Source organism: Schistocerca americana, chromosome 3 (assembly GCF_021461395.2).
Source record: "Schistocerca americana isolate TAMUIC-IGC-003095 chromosome 3, iqSchAmer2.1, whole genome shotgun sequence".
NCBI classification, from domain to species: domain Eukaryota; kingdom Metazoa; phylum Arthropoda; class Insecta; order Orthoptera; family Acrididae; genus Schistocerca; species Schistocerca americana.
The window spans coordinates 296062181-296082848 of NC_060121.1; the positions used below are offsets into that span (position 1 = coordinate 296062181).

Here is a 20668-nt window from a genome sequence, read left to right on the forward strand (position 1 = left end):
AAAGAGAAAGGCACCCACACCACCACTGCCTACAAGCTTTGTGTCTGAGGACGAGGTGGAGATTCTGGTGACTGCTGAGGACCTAGATATCGCTGGGCTCTCACACACAACGGATGTCGATCGCACAGATACTCATCTGGTGGCAGCAGGTGACCCTGAAGCGTAGACTGCCTCATTGGTTGTTTCATGCCTTGCCAGTTTCACGATCACGTAATCCTCCAGTGGAATTGCGGCAGTTTTTTCCATCATCTGGCCGAGCTACAGCAACTGTTAAGCTGTACCCCTGTTTTCTGCAGTACCCTCCAGGAAACCTGGTTCCTAGCAATGCGGTTGCTTGCCCTCTGCAAAAATGGTTCAAATGGCTCTGAGCACTATGGGACTTAACATCTGAGGTCATCAGGCCTCTAGAACTTAGAACAACTTAAACCCAACTAACCTAAGGACATCACACACATCCATGCCCGAGGCAGGATTCGAACCTGCGACCGTAGTGGTCGCTCAGTGCCTAGAACCGCTCGGCCACTCCGGCCGGCTGCCCTCTGCAGCTATAAGGGATATTACAGGAACTGTAGCGACTATAATAGTGTCAGGTGGAGTATGTGTCTATGTCCTCAACTCAGTATGTAGTGAACCTGTGCTCCTTCAGACCCCTCTTGAAGCTGTGGCTGTCAGGATGAGGACGCAGGAAATAACTGTCTGCAATGTATATCTTCCTCCAGATGGCGCAGTACCCCTGAACGTATCTGCTGCACTGATTGATCAACTCCCTAAAACCTTACAACTTTTGGGAGATTTTAACACCCATAACCCACTGTGGGGTGGCGCCATGCTTACTGGCCGAGGTAGGGAGGTCGAAAATTTACTGTCATAACTTGTCCTCTGCCCCTTAAATACAGATGCCCCACACGTTTCAGTGTGGCACATGGCACATATTCAGCCATTGAGCTCTCGGTTTGCAGTCCTGGCTGTATCCCCTCTATCCATTGGAGGGCACATGACAACCTGTGTGGTAGTGACCGTTTCCCCCTCTTCCTGTCACTCTCCTCTCTATCCACTGGAGGGCACATGACAACCTGTGTGGTAGTGACCGTTTCCCCCTCTTCCTGTCACTCACCTGGCGTCATGCCCACGGACGCCTAAGCAGATGGGCTTTAAACAAGGCAGACTGGGAAGCCTTCACCTCTGCTGTCACCGCTGAATCTCCCCCACATGGTGCCATCGATATTGTCGCTGAGCAGGTCACGACAACGATCGTTTCTGCGGCGGAAAACGCGATCCCTCGTTCTTTAGGAGGCCCCCGGCGAAAGACAGTCCCTTGGTGGTCGCCGGAAGTCGCTGAGGCCATTAAAGAGTGTCGGCGAGCTCTACAGCAACATAAGCGGGTACCCTTCCAAGAGCACCAAATAGTCTTTAAGCGGCTCTGTGCCCGCGTTCACTAGCTTATAAACGATGGCAACAGGAGTGTTGGGAGAAGTACATGTCGACCATTGGGTGCCATACGTCACCTTCGCCAGCCTGAACGAAGATCAGACGTCTTTTTGGGTTCAAAAATGGTTCAAATGGCTCTGAGCACTATGGGACTCAATATCTTAGGTCATAAGTACCCTAGAACTTAGAACTACTTAAACCTAATTAACCTAAGGACATCACACACACCCATGCTCGAGGCAGGATTCGAACCTGCGACCGTAGCAGCCCCGCGGTTCCGGACTGCAGCGCCAGAACCGCACGGCTACCGCGGCCGGCTCGTCTTTTTGGGTGCCAGACCCAAACAGGTCACTGGCATTAACATCAATGGTGTGTTATCTACTGACGCAAACGCGTTTGCCGAGCACTTTGCTGAGCACTATGCTCGAGCCTCTGGGTCGGAGATCTACCCCCCGCCTTTCGCATCCTCAAACTGTGGATGGAAAGGAAAGTCCTCTCGTTCACTACAAGTCACAGTGAACCCTATAACGCCCCATTTACGAAGTGGGAGCTCCTCAGCGCACTTGCACATTGCCCGGACAAGTAAGATTGTGGAGATCAGTGTACTGTACGTTAGGTCTGTGCTCAGTCACCTGTGTAATGTCTCTTTCAGGTGTGGTCAGTTTCGTGACAGACTGATATACTCGTTAGTCTGTTCACTTTATGCCGGCCTCTGTTGCCGAGTGGTTCTAGGCACTTCAGTCCGGAACCGCGAGACTGCTACGGTCGCAGGTTCGAATCCTGCCTCGGGCATGGTTGTGTGTGATGTCCTCAGGTTAGTTAGGTTTAAGTAGTTCTAAGTTCTAGGGGACTGATGACCTCACCTGTTAAGTCCCATAGTGCTCAGTCATTTGAACCATTTTTGAGTTCACTTGTTAAAAAAAATAGCGAAAGAGATAACACAGATCATTAGTGGCATGTTTCTTTACTATGAGTGTTTTCAACAGTTTTTGTGAAAGCAACGCGTAGGAGATGATGATGATGATGATGTCGTCTGGTTTTGTGGGACGCTCAACTGCGCGGTTATCAGCGCCCGTATAAATTTCCAACCTTTGCTCAATCAAATCCCATCACTTTCAGGAATGATGATGAAATGATCAGAACACCACAAACACCCAGTCATCTCGAGGCAGGTGAAATGAGTTGGAGAGAAGTGGGACATACGAGCACGTGTAATTTGCTGTCAAGTCTTTCGGAATAATGTATCCACAGAATATGCTACTTATTCTTTTGCATATGCGGCGCTAGCAGGGCTGGAAGATAGGTTGAGGGCAGAATGCGTTTGATTTATTTGATTTTACAAAAGCATTTGAATCTGTGGGCCACACAATAGCTTTTTTGCTAAATAGGGACATTACTGGATTAGGAAAAAATCCCAAAAAATTCTAGAAATATCGACAGAAAGAGGAAAGATGCTGTCCCTCCAAACAGGGGTTTTGTCTCAGAGTTATGTCTCTGTTGCTTCTCATAATGAAAGTGCAACTACTCAAGGAGGTCCAGTGTGCACTGCAACAATCGTATGGCAGCGAAAGTTAGTGGATATGCTAACGCGTGACTGTGGAACTGATTTGCGCTGGAAAAAAAATAGTTCTAGTTATAGCCACCATCTCCAAATCTGGCATTGTGGACTGTTTTTATGACGGTATGACATCGACGCTGTTATTTGACAAGTTATAACGTGAGTGAAAAGTATGGATATCGAGATTAGAGTTCGTGCGCTGTTACTGAAACTGTTGTATGTGAACGGAAGCAGTTACAGTGCTGCACTGAGAGAGTGACGCCGAACGAAAGGTCTGAGAAGAGGCCCGATGTCAGTAACGGTCCTTTAGAACGTGATGATGAAGTTCAAGAGCACTGGTGTGCTTGGTGTGGGACCTGGAAGAGGAAGACATCCTATTCCGGGGAAAGTTATTGACGAGCTTGCTGTTGCCGTAACTGACTTTGCAGCACCTTCCTGGGTAGTGCTAGTGCTCGTGCAGTGTCACGAGAATTGTCCTCCAATGGTCAACAGCAAGGAACGTTTTGCAGTCTATTTTACGCTGGGTACGCGTACAAGATGCAGACGATGCAGTAACTGAAACGTCATTATCCGCACCAACGTTCTGAATTTGCTCTTCGCTTGCTGGCACGGAATGCAGTTTCTGACACGTGGCCAAGCAATATTGCATGGGGGCGACGAAACCCATTTTACACCACACGGTCAAACGAATACATAGAACTACCGAATCTGGGCTACTATACTACTGGCCATTAAAATTGCTACAACCAAGAAAAATGCAGATGATAAACGGGTATTCATTGGACGAATATATTATACCAGAACTGACATGTGATTAAATTTTCGCGCAGTTTGGGTGCATAGATCCTGAGAAATCAGTACCCAGAACAACCACCTCTGGACGTAATGACGGCCTTGATACGCCTGGGCATTGAGTCAAACAGAGCTTGGATGGCGTGTACAGGTACAGCAGCCCATGCAGCTTCAACACGATACCACAGTTTATCAAGAGTAGTGACTGGCATATTGTGACAAGCCAGTTGCTCGGCCACCATTGACCAGACGTTTTCAATTGGTGAGAGATCTGGAGAATGTGCTGCCCAGGGCGGCAGTCGAACATTTTCTGTGTCCAGAAAGGCCTGTACAGGACCTGCAACATGCGGTCCTGCTGAAATGTAGGGTTTCGCAGGGATCGAATGAAGGGTAGAGCCATGGGTCGTAACACATCTGAAATGTAACGTCCACTGTTCAAAGTGCCGTCAATGCGAACAAGAGGTGACCGAGAAGTGTAACCCAATGGCTCCCCATACTATCACGCCGGGTGATAAGCCAGTATGGCGATGACGAATACACGCTTCCAATGTGCGTTCACCGCGATGTCGCCAAACACGGATGCGACCATCATGATGCTGTAAACAGAACCTTGATTCATCCGAAAAATTGATGTTTTGTCATTCGTGCACTCAGGTTCGTCGTTGAGTACAGCATCGCAGGCGCTCCTGTCTGTGATGCAGCGTCAATGGTAACCGCAGCCATGCTCTCCGAGCTGATAGTCCATGCTGCTGCAAACGTCGTCGAACTGTTCGTGCAGATGGTTGTTGTCTTGCAATCTGTTGACTCAGGGATCGAGACCTGGCTGCACGATCCGTTACAGCCATGCGGATAAGATGCCTGTCATCTAGACTGCTAGTGATACGAGGCCGTTGGGATCCACAACGGCGTTCCGTATTACCCTCCTGAACCCACCGATTCCATTTTCTGCTAACAGTCATTGGATCTCGACCAACTCGAGCAGCAATGTCGCGATACGATAAACCGTAATCACGATAGGCTACAATCCGACCTTTATCAAAGTCGGAAACGTGATGCTACGCATATCTCCTCCTTACACAAGGCATCACAACAGTGTTTCACGAGGCAACGCCAGTCAACTGCTGTTTGTGTATGAGAAATCGGTTGGAAACTTTCCTCATATCAGCTCGTTGTAGGTGTCGTCACACGTGCCAACTTTGTGTGAATGCTCTGGAAAGCTAATTATTTGCACATCACAGCATCTTCTTCCTGTCGGTTAAATTTAGGGTCTGTAGCACGTCATCTTCGTGGTGTAGCAATTTTAATGGCGAGTAGTGTATTTAACCGCGTGTTGAGCACGAAGAGCCATTGCACCCGCTGTACTTGACAGTGGCGTGGGTCCATTGTTTTTTTGAAGAGAGTATACCCAGAGGGCCTGTCATGTGTGCCGCGTGCTATCGGGACCTCCTTGTAAAGCATGTGATTCCTGTTTTGGAAGAGCACATCTATGTGAGAGATCTGCTTAGTGCAATCTTCCTTGAATGAGTTTCCAGATGCGTGACCTGCAAAATCACATGATCTGAAACCATGTGATTTTCGGACCTGGGATTATCTAAAGGTACGCGTTTACCAGGGAAACGTTCGGTCTCCACCGGTCCTTAAGAGCTGTATTCAAAACACGTAGTTCAGAATCCACCGGAACTTTCGCGAGTAATTGTTGATCACGTTGTCTTACGGAAGCACTATCTCGTCCATGCTCGTCGATGCTTATACTGACAAATTGCGAAAGCGACGGTTAATAATAAAATCAACGTTATGCCTTTGACTTATTTGACCTTTTGTGCCCACGTCCTGTTCCTGATCCATTACATATAGAAACAAGTATAAACATCTTTCTTGTTTTCACACCGCCAAACTTGCATCTGATGGCTAAAATTGGAACTAATGTTTTTCCACCATAAATCATTCCGCATTAAAGCATTACAATATTTATTAGGTTTCGCTGCTATACGATAATTACAGCCCACACTGGATTTCTGTGAGTAGCTGCACTTCAGTAATAATCACCAGGAATATAAATGATATGCTACTAAACATGAAGCGTGGCATAAAAATTCATCTCTTTGCAGATCACACAAGTGTTATTGCGAAATATGTGTAATGTAATTTAAATGATGTAAACAACAGGGAAGTGGCTTTCAGAGAACAGGTTAATGCTCAACTGCTGGATACGTAATGCATAGTTACTGAGATGGAATTGTCGGATATCGAAATTTTGCAGCTGCATTATGATAAAACAGTCATTACAGTCGACCATTTTAAATTATTAGAACTGCGGCTGGAAAGCATTTCTGCAAGCATCACGTACAACGTCATGTGGAGACATACAATGCTATTTCCATCACCATAATAATAATCCCCACTATGGCTGATCTCAAACGTGGCGGCTTTCTTACTTTTTGCCTCTACTGTTGTATGGTGTTGTATTTTCGCGCAACTCTCTGCTCTCATCAACAGTGTTCTCAACTCAGAAAAACGCGGCCAGGTGGCCGCTGTGACCGAGCGGTTCTAGGCGCTTCAGTCCGGGACCGCGCTGCTGCTACGGTCGCAGGTTCGAATCCTGCCTCGGGTATGGATGTGTGTGATGTCCTTAGGTTAGTTAGGTTTAAGTAGTTCTAAGTCTAGGGGACTGACGACCTCAAATGTTAAGTCCCGTAGTGCTTAAAGCCATTTGAACCATTTGAAAAACGCGTCCAGACTGATCAGGGTTGTCAACTCACTAGCTTGTACTGAGGTGACAAAGTTATGGTACAGCGATATACACATATAATGATGGCGGTATTGTCGTGTACACAGGGTATAAATGAGCAGTGCAATGGCGCAGCTATCACATGTACTCAGCTGGTTCATGTGACAAACTTTCCCATGTGACTATGGCCGCACGACGGGAATTGGCAGACTTCGAACGCGGAATGGTAGCTGAAGCTAGGCGCTTGGGTAATTCAGTTTCGGAATTACCTCTCACCACGGATGATGCAGTGGCCGACGGCCTTCACTTGACGACCGAGAGCAGCGGCATTTGCATAGGGTAGTCAGTGCTAACAGACAAGCAACACTGCGTGAAATATCCGCAGAAATCAATGTGAGACGTGCGACGAGCGTATCCGTTACGACAGAGCGGAGATATTTGGGGTTGGTGGGCTATGAAATCACACGACCGACGCGAATGCCTTTGCTAACAGCACGACATCGCCTGCAGCGCCTCTCCTAGGCTCGTAACCATAATGGTTGAAATGTAGACGACTAGAAAACCGTGGGCAGATCGGATGAGTTCATATTTCTGTTAGTAAGAGCTGCTGGTACGGTTCGAATGTGGCGCCGACCCCACGAAGCCATGGACCCAGGTTATCAACGAAGCACTGTGCAAGGTAGTGGTGGCTCCAATATGGTTAGGGCTGCGTTTAGCTGGAATGGAAACAGTTGTGTTCGTCTACGTGGAGACCATGTGTAACCTTTCATGGATTTCATGTTCCCAAACAACGATGGAATTTTTATGGACGGCAATGCGCCTTGTCACAGGGCCACAATTGTTCGCGATTGGGTTTGAAGAACATTCTGGACAATTCGAGCGAATAATTTGGCCACCCAGATCGCCCGACATGAATCCCATCAAACATTGTGACATAAACTGAGAGATCACGTCGTGCACAAAATCCTGCACCGGCAACACTCCCGCACTTACGGACTGCTCCATAGGCAGCACGGAACGAAGGGTTGCTCCACTAAGCCGGGAAAAAGGAGGCCAGATACGATACTACGAGGTAATCCACGACTAACCCATGACTTGTCACCTCAGTATATTCCACCATGAGATCTGTTGTTGACATCACTGACTCATTCGGAAGAAACTGTTATAGAGGGTGGGAGGGGGAACGATATGCACTTGGATAACAGTTCCTTGAACATTGTACAGAAGGATTCTTACTGCCCAGGAAGTTAGTTTGAATAAACTCCTAACAGAACTGAAAACAAAGGGTGATAAACCCCTCGCATTTAAATAAAAAAGAAAGGAAGTAAGGAGTTTAACGCTCCGTCGACAACGACGTCGTTACAAAGTAAGCGTAAGCTCAGATTACGGAAGGATGGGGAAGGAAGCCAACAATACCCTTTTCGAAGGAACCATCCCGGCATTTACATGGAGTGATTTAGTGAAATGACAGAAAACCTAAATTTCGATGGTCGAAGGCGGGTGTGAACCGTTGTCCTCCAGAGTGCGACTCGATTTTGCGAACCACTTTGCCACCTCGCTCGATAGTATTAAAATTAAAGTTTATCTTGTTGGAACACTCTTTCAGTTCTGTACACGAGTCCCTCTCAGTTCTGAATTTTCTTGTAATGTGTTGTTTATTCGTAAACTCCCCCTCTCCACCGAGCGAGGTGGCGCAGTGGTTAGACACTGGACTCGCATTCGGAAGGACGACGGTTCAATCCCGCGTCCGGCCATCCTGATTTAGGTTTTCCGTGATTTCCCTAAATCACTCCTGGCAAATGCCGGGATGGTTCCTCTGAAAGGGCACGGCCGACATCCTTCCCTAATCCGAGGAGACCGATGACCACGCTGTCTGGTCTCCTTCCCCGAACCAACCAACCAACCCCCTCTCCTCTTTTGTATTTTATTAGTTCTGTAATTCGTTTGCTCATAAATTTTCTGACCAGAATTCTGAAAACTATGCATTGACTCATTCCATAATGAAGTTGCTTCGCCTCGCATCGTCCAACGGAACCAAATAAATAACCAATTTAACAAACAGTCGTTTTCGACACTGTTTATAATATCCACACAAAGATGTAATTTCCAGTCAACATGAATTATTCTTTCCCAACATCGATAAGTTTACTGTGTTAAAAAATAATTTTTATCACCTTTTGTACTCTTTTTTATGAAAAACAGGCCATAATAATGAGGTTCTCTTCTTTTTCCCGGGTAAATTTATCTTCAGAGTCAATACGTACGCACGCCTATGTGACTGGGCGTGTGTACGTGTATGTGTGAGAGAGAGACGGGGAGAGGGAGAGCGTTTTGGTTTAATTATTGTGGTATACTTGTTAATTATATGTAAGTTCATAGGTTAGTTTTATGCTCATGTGCCAAATAAAAAATAAAATAATGAATTCTCGACAACTGGACAGTAATGCCGGTAAAAATAGTTTCACCATTTCTTACCTAGTGACGATAATAGTATAGCTGCGCTCGGCAAGCTCGAAATATTTGATGTTTGCTTCCAGTTCTGTTAAACAAAGTAGTGATACTTGCTGCTGTCTGCACCTCCATGTAACATTCTCCTCTCTGTCACTTCACAGCGTTGTTCAGGCGTTGGCGGCACTTGTTGAGCGCTGCGACTGGCGCTCACAGAAACAGCTGCGTCCACACTGGTCTGCTTCTTTTTTTGCGAACCGATTATTTTTATTCGCACCTATATTCAGCACTATTGACTGAGTGACGTCAGCACAAAACTTTAGCTGCCTGAAATGAACTTAAAGCGGAAAATGTGTGGAAAACAGCTGCTTAAATAAGATTAATTTAGTTCTCTATAATTTCTGTCTTTTCTGATGCTGATTGTTACAACAAATGGAGAACGAGTTTAGCCGTTTGTTGTGCGCTATTTTGGGTATCCGATATGTTTATTAAATGGTCGGATTTATGTTACGTTCGCCACACCTGTTGATCAATGAAAATCGAGCTGTGATTGTGTCATTTAATTTAATTATCTAACTTAGGGAAATGGCCTGTTGATTTGACTGGAGCACGTGTGAAATAACACGACAGAAATGTAAGTCAGTGCTTCGCAGAATATAATAAAGATTGTAAACACACAATACATTCTTCTTAACTTTCTGCAGTTCATTATTTGACACCAGTTGAAAATACTACCTGACGTGCATAAGAAAAATGGTTCAAATGGCTCTGAGCACTATGGGACTTAACATCTGAGGTCATCAGTCCCCTAGGACTTAGAACTACTTAAACCTAAGGACATCACACAAATCCACGCCCGAGGCAGAATTCGAACATGCGACTGTAGCGGTTCCAGACTGAAGCGCCTAGAACCGCTCGGTCACAACGGCCGGCCTGGCGTGGATCTTTTCAGGCCATACTCAGCTAACAAATGACTATTGAAGTATGGCCATGTTAACGTAAAGCGCACAAAGATATCTCTGTAACAAATTTTCAATCCACGAAATACTAAACATACATCGCACGTTGCTACTCCTTCCTTCCTAGTCGCACAGACTTGTTGAAAGAACGCGTCAGGCGGAAGTGGATAGCAGACTGCTAGTCTCAACTTCGACGCCTGTTCCATGAACAGCGTCGTTGCAATTAACACAATGCAAACAAAGTTAGTAGGTGGGGTCACCGGAATATTATCGGAGCACTCTGAGATGGGGTTGTAGAAATTAAGTAAAAATTTTATTTAATACAATTACATTTTATTTAGAACAAAATTACATGGAACTTCTTGCAGCAGAAGTAGTTGGTACACCATATTTTTCGGAAGATTTTCCCTTTTTCAGAGAGTCTTTTTTCCATTTTACATATTTATAAAACTCCATGTAAGTCAGCTTATAGTTAAACTGCCACTGTAAGATTGATTCCACAGTTCCCGGCTGCAGTCGATGTCTTTCATCAGTCCACTGAACCGACATCAACGAAAATTACTCTTTCAACAGTCACATTGTGTGCGGGAATAGAAAACACACTCGCACCATCATCTTATCAGATCGCTATTCAAATAGGAACTGTCCGATTCTTCCTCATGGCGCTGTTTGAATAGTACGCTGTTTAACAAGTACCAGTGCAGTGCTACTAGAGAAGTCTGGTATTTTATCGAGTGGTGGCGCCAGGTCTAAAACGTGCTCGGATCGTCGATACAGAATTCGCAACATGCAACGCCATCTATGAGACGACCTTGACAACATAAGCCTGTTGACATAAATGAAATCGAGGCTACATTTACATGTTACGCTAACAGATGGCGCTACTTAAATACCTGAGCCAATCTCGTAACAGTATTTTGCAAAATCGGAACAAATTTGGGTGTTTTCGGGATGTCAGCCCCGCTGTATTAGGCGCCTTGGCATGGTTCGTGCGGCTCTCCCCGTCGGAGGGTCGAGTCTTCCCTCGGGCATGGGTGTGTGCTTGTGTGTGTTGTCCTTAGCGTAAGTTAGTTTAAGTTAGATTAAGTAGTGTGTAAGCCTAGAGAGCGATGACCTCATCAGTTTGGTCCCATACGACCCTACCTCCATAACTGTGACGACCACGATATATCGGGGTGGATGGCAAAATTCAAATGTGTGTGAAATCTTATGGGACTTAAATGCTAAGGTCATCAGTCCCTAAGCTTACACACTACTTAAACTAAATTATCCTAAGGACAAATACACACACCCATGCCTGAGGGAGGGCTCGAACCACCGCCGGGATCAGCCGCACAGTCCATGACTGCAGCGCCTGAGACATCTCGGCTAATCCCGCGCGGCGATGAATGGCAACCCTTATTTAAGAGGTAAAGAAAAATAAAGGTCAATGTAGAGGACTGAGCACTTTAAGTGCATTGCTCGCGGATTTGTTCTATTTCACTGCTCTTTGATAACTGACTGAACAGTAAAACAAGATTGAGATCATACTGTTCAGGATAGCCTGCTAACTCTGAAGATCATAAGGAAAAACCCACTAAATCTTTCGTACTCTCTCTCTATTCATAGCCTTATTTCGGTAATTTTGAGTATCAAGTCTGGATATAAACGGCACCAACACGCTGTCAGCGATTTATTTTGGAACGTTGTTGTGGTTATTGTTGCCAAATTTGTATTACACTCTTCTTTCCTCATGAGTAATAAATGATGCGATTCGCTTGCTGCTACAGCAGCAATTTTTACACTCTACAGCCCCCTTCAGTACCATGGAAGTTATTCTCTGGCACATTAACACACGTCCTTTCATCCTCTCACTTCTACTCGTCAGTGTTTTCCACATATTTCTTCCCTCAGTAATTATGCGGAGAATTACCTCGTTCCGTAACTCATCTGCCCACGTAATTTTCAATATTCTTCTGTATCACCACATCTCAAACGCTTCTATTCTCTTCCTTTCGTGTTTTCCCACAGCATGTGATTGATTTCCATCCAATTCTGTGTTCCACGCCCATTCTCCGAAATTTCTTCTTCATATTAAGGCATCAGTTTCATAAGACCAATCTTCTTTCGTCCATAAAAACCTTCTTTTCCTATGTTTGTTTACTATGTCCTCTTCGCTTCGATCGTCATGCGTTTTTTTTGTTCCAGGATAGTGGAATTCCTTCGCTTAGTTTGCATCGTAATTCTATGAAGTTTGTCACTAATCTCAGTTCCGCTACTATTCGTCTTTCTTCGGTTTACTCTGTCATTATCTGCACAGTAGAGTGCTCATTCCATTCAGTGTATCCAGCAGTTCTTTCTAGCTTTGAGTGAGGATAGCAATTTCGTCAGCGAATCTTATCACTGAGATACTCACAGGCTCAATTTTAATCCTACTCTGAACCTTTCTTTTGTTTCCACTCTTACTTCTTCCATGTATAGATTGAACACTAGGGCCAAATGACTGCATCCCTGTTTTACATGCTTTCTAATTCGAGTGTTTCTTTCTTGATCTTCCACTCTTATTCTTCCTCTTGATCCTTGTACATAATATACATCACCCTCTTTCCCAGCAGCTTACACATATTTTTCTTACAACTTCGAAAAATTTGCACCATTTTACATTATCAACGTTTTCCTGAGTCAACAAAACCTATAAACGTGTCTTTTTCGTAAGACTCGCTTCCGTTATCAAAAATAGCATCAGAATTGTCTCCCTAGTGCCTTTATGTTTCCCACAGCCCAGATAATCGTCACCTAAAAGATCCCTAATTTCGTTTTCCGTTTTCCATCTGCAATTTGGATGCATGAAATGTTAATCTGATTGTGCAATAATTCTTGCATTTTTCTACCCTTTCCGTCTTCATAATGATACTATTAAGAAAGTTTGACAACCTATCTCCAGTCTCATAGGTTATACACACCACTTTCGATCGTCGTTTGGTTTCCATTTCTGCCAGCGATTTCAGAAATTCCGAAAAAAATTTAATTTATGCCTTCTGGATTATTTGATCGTGAGTCTTCTACATCTCCGTCAGTGAATGAAATACTGGATACCTTATGTCTTCAAAATCGACTTCCATTTCTTCTTCAATCATGTCAGCAGGCAGTGCCTCCCCTTCAATAAATTCTTCCTACCAAATCGCTCTCATCTCTTCTTTAAAAAGCGGAATTTCTCTTGCACTCTTAATTCTGATATCTTTGCTTTTAATTTCGCCGAATGTTTTTTGACTTTTTGGCCCGCCGAATCTGGTCACCGATGACCAGTTCTTTTCCATTTCTTCGCATTTTTCATGCAACTATTTCGCCTCAGCTTCCCTGCACTTCCTTTTTATCTCATTCCTAAATGACTTATATTGCCTTTCACTGAACGCTTTTGTTCTTCCTTCTTTCCCTAATCAACTGACGTATTTCTTCTGTCAGCCACTGTTTCTTCAATTATCTTTCTCGTGCCTACACTTCTGCCCAACTCTGTGTATGCTCTTTTTAGAAATGTCCATTTTTCTTCAGCGGAACTGCCTTCTGTGGTATTCATTATCCCAGTATGTGCAAATAAAAGACGAAGAGAGAGAGAAAATACATGAGGATATTGAACGGGTATTTCAGGAGAAGATATTCTAATAATAACGGGGGATTGTAACGCGGTAGTAAGGGAAGGAGGAGAAGTAAGTGTTACTGGAGAATATGTAGTCTTGGAAGTAGGAATGAGAGAAGAGAAAAAGTAATTGAATTCTGCAATAAATTTTAGCTAGTAATAGCGAATACACTGTTCAGTTATCACAGGAGCAGAAGATACACTTAGAAAACGCGTGAAGATTAGGGAAGTTTTCAGCTGGATTACATGGTCAGACAGAGATTCTGAAATCAGATATTGGATTGTAAGGCATACCCAGTACATTAGTAATGATGAAGAGTAAAATAGCCGACAGGACTTCTTTGTATAGATCAGCGGCCATAATCTTGCACAAACAAACAAAATTCTTCTGACCTGGAACACATGGAGCACTGACAGCCGTCCAAAAGGAGTGCTTTGGGAAACCATTTAAGTTCCTAGAAACGTAATCTGGATCTATTACAGAAAGCCTTAAAATCCTACATGAAGCAGCTAAATGCTGTGTGCTTAATAACTTGGAAGAACTTGAGAAATATTCTCTTAGAAAAAGGCAGTCACAACGAGTGGTAACGAGCAGACGGATTTTAGTAGAAATTGGTTTTCTGAAATCTTTTATGATCTGTTACGACGTCTTAGTGTTTGGTAAACGAGCCCGCTCTCATCCACCCAGATTTTGTTGGCTCAACACGGATTGAGCACTATTCACCTTGCAGTCGTGTTCCTACGTTTTTGTCATTGCTTTTTACTTGATTGTGTTGTTGACTGTTTTCTGCTGATTTTTGGCTCCACAGTTTCATTTTGATGTGCAGCCTTTCATTTGGTGCTGCATTATTGTACTCTAAGCTGTTATATTTTTTCCAAATCTTATGTTACGTAAAGTTTGTAAAAATCTGAAGAGAGCCATTGAGATGAAAATGTATTAATCCATATGTACTTGTCATTTTAATCATTGCTTAACATATTAACGAAACTGGAAAGTATATTTATAATCTGATTTGTACTTTATTCATGTTTGCATTTACCAATCATCAGCCAATTAGAGTGCGCTCTTATTATGTCTCGAAAGCCACTTACTGGCGGTCGAGTAATTCACCTTCTTACCTGTGGCTGTGTCGGCACCAGTACGTACCTACACCTCGTAGATACAAACGTGTACTATTTGGCGACATACATTGTGCTGCTGTTTGAAAGTTACTCACGTACAGTAATGTGTTTGTACCATATTTACTGTCGGCAGTTATTATTTTGTGATTTACTGAAATAGAGTGTATCCTAGGAACTGTATACCCCACGTTTTTACTTTGTGTATCATGACACATCCGATGATGGCAGTTGGCCGAAGCACTAACCGAAGTAAGAAATAATAAAGTGTGGTCAAGATAGAAAAATTTTGTGATGAAGAGCAGACTGAAGTTTGAGACTTGTGTGGAAGAATCGGTGTGGAAGGAAGTGGGATACTAAAGTAATTAGGAATGATGAGATGCGTTTGAAGTTTGCTAAGGCTTTAGATACTGCGATAAAGAATCTGCCTACCTGTGATTTTTATTTGTGGGCTAATTTAAAGGGTAAAGCCTACAGTCATATTGCGGGAATCACACCAAATGAGTTAGCAAGTTTCCAGAAACATGTTGAAACGTGCTGAGTTGTGTATCTAAATTTATGGGGGACATTTTCAGCACCTCCTGTGAACTATTGACAAGTTGAGTGTTCAATACGCTGTTTCTCATAATGATCAATTACTACACTGTATTGTGTATTTACAATAAACGAGTGACTTATCTGTATGTAGTTTATAAGACATTATTTTGGCCACCCTTTACAGTATGTATAAGAACCCAGAAGGAACAATAATACTGGACGAGCAAGAAAGTATTTGGATTACGATGGGTATGAGAAAGAAATCCAGTCACTCGTCCTTAACAATGACAGAAATATACATCAAAGAAGCAATGGTGGAAATGAAAGATAGATGCATAAAGCATTAACTCAAGAATGTTTCGAGCTATTTCAGTTAAATTTTGTATATACATGACTTATTATTTGTAGAATTATTTGCATAAGAACATAGTGGCGATAACATACCCAAACCAGTTCTAGGTATGAGCGTTGTGATGAGAAGACGTGAGATTAAAGAAATTGGATATCGACCGATATTATTACCTTTTCACCGCCACCGCTTTTTTGTGTGGTAAGTGGTTACTCCAACAGGAAGTCTGCAGGCGTACGCACAATAACTCACCAAAGCTTCGTGTTAATTGGCTGACTGATATAGGAACGAATAGAAGACAAACAAACATTGATTTTTATATTTTAGACTAGCTTAGAGCCCGCTGCTTCGCTCCCGTAGCTGGCTTGGTCTATGTAGAAATCTTTTTTGTTTTTAATTAATAGCATCCTTGCTGTTCATAAACAGCAATACCCTCTACACTCTTCACCCTAATTAAGGTCATAAAAGCATACTCTTTTCCTCATGTACTTCTGATCAAAAACGTATTCTGGTAGCTGGAGTCGGAAGTTTTTGTTAATCCTGCTTTTAATTTCTTGTGGTGATGTTTCAATAGAAACTTTCACCCCAAAACATATTTCTTTATTTATATATGACGGTAGTATCTGTTCCCGAAAGAACAGTTACCGTGGATGATCATGCAGCTTTGCTAGAAATGAAATGATAATTAAATGGACACCCTAGCTGCAAACAGGCGTTGATGTACTTCATTGGGGACATGTTGAAAATGTGTGCCCCGACCGGGACTCGAACCCGGGATCTCCTGCTTACATGGCAGACGCTCTATCCATCTCACGGGGAGCGTGCAAGGGATAAGTCCCTGCAGACGTACTATCCTCTGTGCCCGCGGTGGCTCAGATGGATAGAGCGTCTGCCATGTAAGCAGGAAATCCCGGGTTCGAGTCCCGGTCGGGGCACACATTTTCAACATGTCCCCAATGAAGGACATCAACGCCTGTTTGCAGCTAGGGTGTCCATTTAATTATCATTTCATTTCTAGCAAAGCTGCATGGTCATCCACGGTAACTGTTCTTTCGGGAGCAGATACTACCGTCATATATAGTTAAAATATGGCTTCCCAGCCATTGACCTTCTTATGCGAACGCACACGCTATGCCCGAACTCGTACGGGACTTGGTAGATTAATCTGCCACGAGTAATGAGTATGATGGGCAAACATCTATTAGGCGCACTACGAATGTAGTGGTGTGGACACGCTGGGAATGTGGATCTCACGGGGAGCGTGCAAGGGATAAGTCCCTGCAGACGCACTATCCTCTGTGCCCGCGGTGACTCAGATGGATAGAGCGTCTGCCATGTAAGCAGGAGATCCCGGGTTCGAGTCCCGGTCGGGGCACACATTTTCAACATGTCCCCAATGAAGTACATCAACGCCTGTTTGCAGCTAGGGTGTCCATTTAATTATCATTTCATTTATTTATTTCTAACCGAGAACTGAAATACCAATTTTCATGATTGAGCTTTAAAAATGTCTTAACATACCGAAACATTTTCCTAATAGTTTTCATACCCTACTTCATCATATTATGGGTTGAATTTCGAAAAGCAGTGAGACATTAATTTTTTTTTTTTGCCTCTAACCGAGAAATCAAATGCCAGTTCTCATAGGTGTAGCTTTAAAAATGCGTTACTAATTCCTTACCAATTTATTTAAAAAAATTTCGTTCACTGTTCACCCCCATAGCGGTTAAATTTCAAAAAATGTTGAAAAACATTTCTTTATTTATGACCGTGAAACCAAATACAATTTTCATAGCTCTAGCATCAAAATTGTATTAATAGCGGCATATTTTCAAAAAAGACTCTTTCATCCCTACTTTACCAACTTGTGGGGGGAGGGGGGGGGGAGGGATGATTTCGAACAATCCTTCACTAAACGATGTCTACATTATAATATAAACAATCTCTCCAAATTTCAATTTTCTATCCTTAGCTGTTTGGACTGGGCATCTCTTTTTATTGGTATACAGAGATTACCCACAAGTATGGAGCATAAACTCATCTTTGAAATTGTCAATTAGTTGTTTTCTTCTAAATGGCGGACATTTAATATTTTCTGCTCAGTTTGGTCGGGGCGCCGTTTTTTCATATCTGTTTTCTCAAATCTTCAATAAATTTTTCCTTAGGCTTGTCACTGCACCAAATGTGATCAGCTAATATTAGAGAGGAAATTAGAATAGCAATGTGTGGCACCAGCTAGTCGATACAACAACGGTCTGGTGCAAGTCTTCCGACTGGAGCTACTCGATGACACATCCGCTCTGGAACGGCCGCCCAACATAGTTTGAGAATCTCACTTTCGTTGGTATTCGAAACTCCTACGAAATACTATCCCGCAACGCACAATATTCAATACACAATGTCGCGGACTGTTTCTGTGACAGACCTTGGTAACTTTTAATCCCGTTGCATACGAGTTTCTAGACATAGTCACGGACCTTTCGAACTTACGCGGCGAAAGAAATAATTACAGTATATTGTAGAAACGAATACATTCTTAGGAGATTAGATCATCCCTGAATCCAACAAAGATACACTCCTGGAAATGGAAAAAAGAACACATTGACACCGGTGTGTCAGACCCACCATACTTGCTCCGGACACTGCGAGAGGGCTGTACAAGCAATGATCACACGCACGGCACAGCGGACACACCAGGAACCGCGGTGTTGGCCGTCGAATGGCGCTAGCTGCGCAGCATTTGTGCACCGCCGCCGTCAGTGTCAGCCAGTTTGCCGTGGCATACGGAGCTCCATCGCAGTCTTTAACACTGGTAGCATGCCGCGACAGCGTGGACGTGAACCGTATGTGCAGTTGACGGACTTTGAGCGAGGGCGTATAGTGGGCATGCGGGAGGCCGGGTGGACGTACCGCCGAATTGCTCAACACGTGGGGCGTGAGGTCTCCACAGTACATCGATGTTGTCGCCAGTGGTCGGCGGAAGGTGCACGTGCCCGTCGACCTGGGACCGGACCGCAGCGACGCACGGATGGACGCCAAAACCGTAGGATCCTACGCAGTGCCGTAGGGGACCGCACCGCCACTTCCCAGCAAATTAGGGACACTGTTGCTCCTGGGGTATCGGCGAGGACCATTCGTAACCGTCTCCATGAAGCTGGGCTACGGTCCCGCACACCGGTAGGCAGTCTTCTGCTCACGCCCCAACATCGTGCAGCCCGCCTCCAGTGGTGTCGCGACAGGCGTGAATGGAGGGACGAATGGAGACGCGTCGTCTTCAGCGATGAGAGTCGCTTCTGCCTTGGTGCCAATGATGGTCGTATGCGTGTTTGGCGCCGTGCAGGTGAGCGCCACAATCAGGACTGCATACGACCGAGGCACACAGGGCCAACACCCGGCATCATGGTGTGGGGAGCGATCTCCTACACTGGCCGTACACCACTGGTGATCGTCGAGGGGACACTGAATAGTGCACGGTACATCCAAACCGTCATCGAACCCATCGTTCTACCATTCCTAGACCGGCAAGGGAACTTGCTGTTCCAACAGGACAATGCACGTCCGCATGTATCCCGTGCCACCCAACGTGCTCTAGAAGGTGTAAGTCAACTACCCTGGCCAGCAAGATCTCCGGATCTGTCCCCCATTGAGCATGTTTGGGACTGGATGAAGCGTCGTCTCACGCGGTCTGCACGTCCAGCACGAACGCTGGTCCAACTGAGGCGCCAGGTGGAAATGGCATGGCAAGCCGTTCCACAGGACTACGTCCAGCATCTCTACGATCGTCTCCATGGGAGAATAGCACCCTGCATTGCTGCGAAAGGTGGATATACACTGTACTAGTGCCGACATTGTGCATGCTCTGTTGCCTGTGTCAATGTGCCTGTGGTTCTGTCAGTGTGATTATGTGATGTATCTGTTCCCAGGAATGTGTCAATAAAGTTTCCCCTTCCTGGGACAATGAATTCACGGTGTTCTTATTTCAATTTCCAGGAGTGTATTAGTCAGTTCATCAGGCCGACCAATAAGAGCATTTTCGACTTGCAACACAAGGTGTTCCTGCATGACATAAATATCGTTACCACGAGATTTTAGGAGCACAAAAGATTTTATCAGCTATGCCACACAGATAAAATCAGCCACAGGTTGTTAGGTTTCTAACTTACTTTTGGCATTCAGTGGAAGTGTTACGAGCTTCCTTTTTATTCGATGTGTATCTTCGTATGCGTACGCTGGATATTATTCAAAAAGAATATTGCACAGTCGATATGTTACGTCACAGAGGTTATGAATACAAACAATGTGATCTTTGGTTCTCAGTAGCATTGTCGTTGGTCGTGTAGCATCCAGTGAGTAGAGAGACAGTCGGGTGTTGATCGAGCTACTGAGAGGTAACTAGCAGAACACGGAGATGAATAGGAAGAGGATGTCACTTTCTATAAATATGATTGTGTGAACACTGATTTGAGAAATGCGAAAATATTCAGGTAATGCTGCTGCTTGCCCGCGGGTAATCTATCTTGAGAAAGGCAACTAGCACGATTTTTGCTTTATTGATTCAGGTCAGTTTGACTATCGAATCGTGATTAAACCAGGATGTGTGCTCACATAGCTGGATTGAGAGTTGCAAATACACCACTGCTTTGTGATTTCAGTAACGCAACGTATGGCAGGGTAATATTTTTCCTTGTAAGAATTGAATTTTGTTAAGGTGATTGTAATCATTAGGCAATCAGTTTCACGATATTGATTTTGAATGCTAGTTTCTTTTCAGCCGTTCAATAACTTTAGATCCTTCCACCGTCTTCTCATGAAACTTTCGTAATTTTGTGTCACACATTGCGCTGAGTGAACACGCTCAAAGCATAAAGCATGACGTGGCTAGCACAATTTATTTTCCTTGCATTGCACTTGACAAGGTTTTCCTTTAGCTGGTTTGCCGCTGCGCTGCATTTTAATTTTCACCAATTTCGAGCAGTACCGAGTTTTCATTGTAGCAAGATAAGTTATGAAAATTCGTTAGCCCCAATTTAACATTATACACTCCTGGAAATGGAAAAAAGAACACATTGACACCGGTGTGTCAGACCCACCATACTTGCTCCGGACACTGCGAGAGGGCTGTACAAGCAATGATCAC

At 44.2% G+C, this 20668-nt stretch overlaps 1 non-coding gene across 1 annotated transcript; it reads left to right on the forward strand.

Annotated features, from left to right (window-relative positions):
• The first annotated feature begins 16391 nt into the window (after positions 1 to 16391).
• Positions 16392 to 16466, forward strand: Trnat-ugu. Its single transcript has one exon. It is a non-coding gene; the product is annotated as a tRNA-Thr (tRNA).
• Positions 16467 to 20668: the final 4202 nt, after the last annotated feature.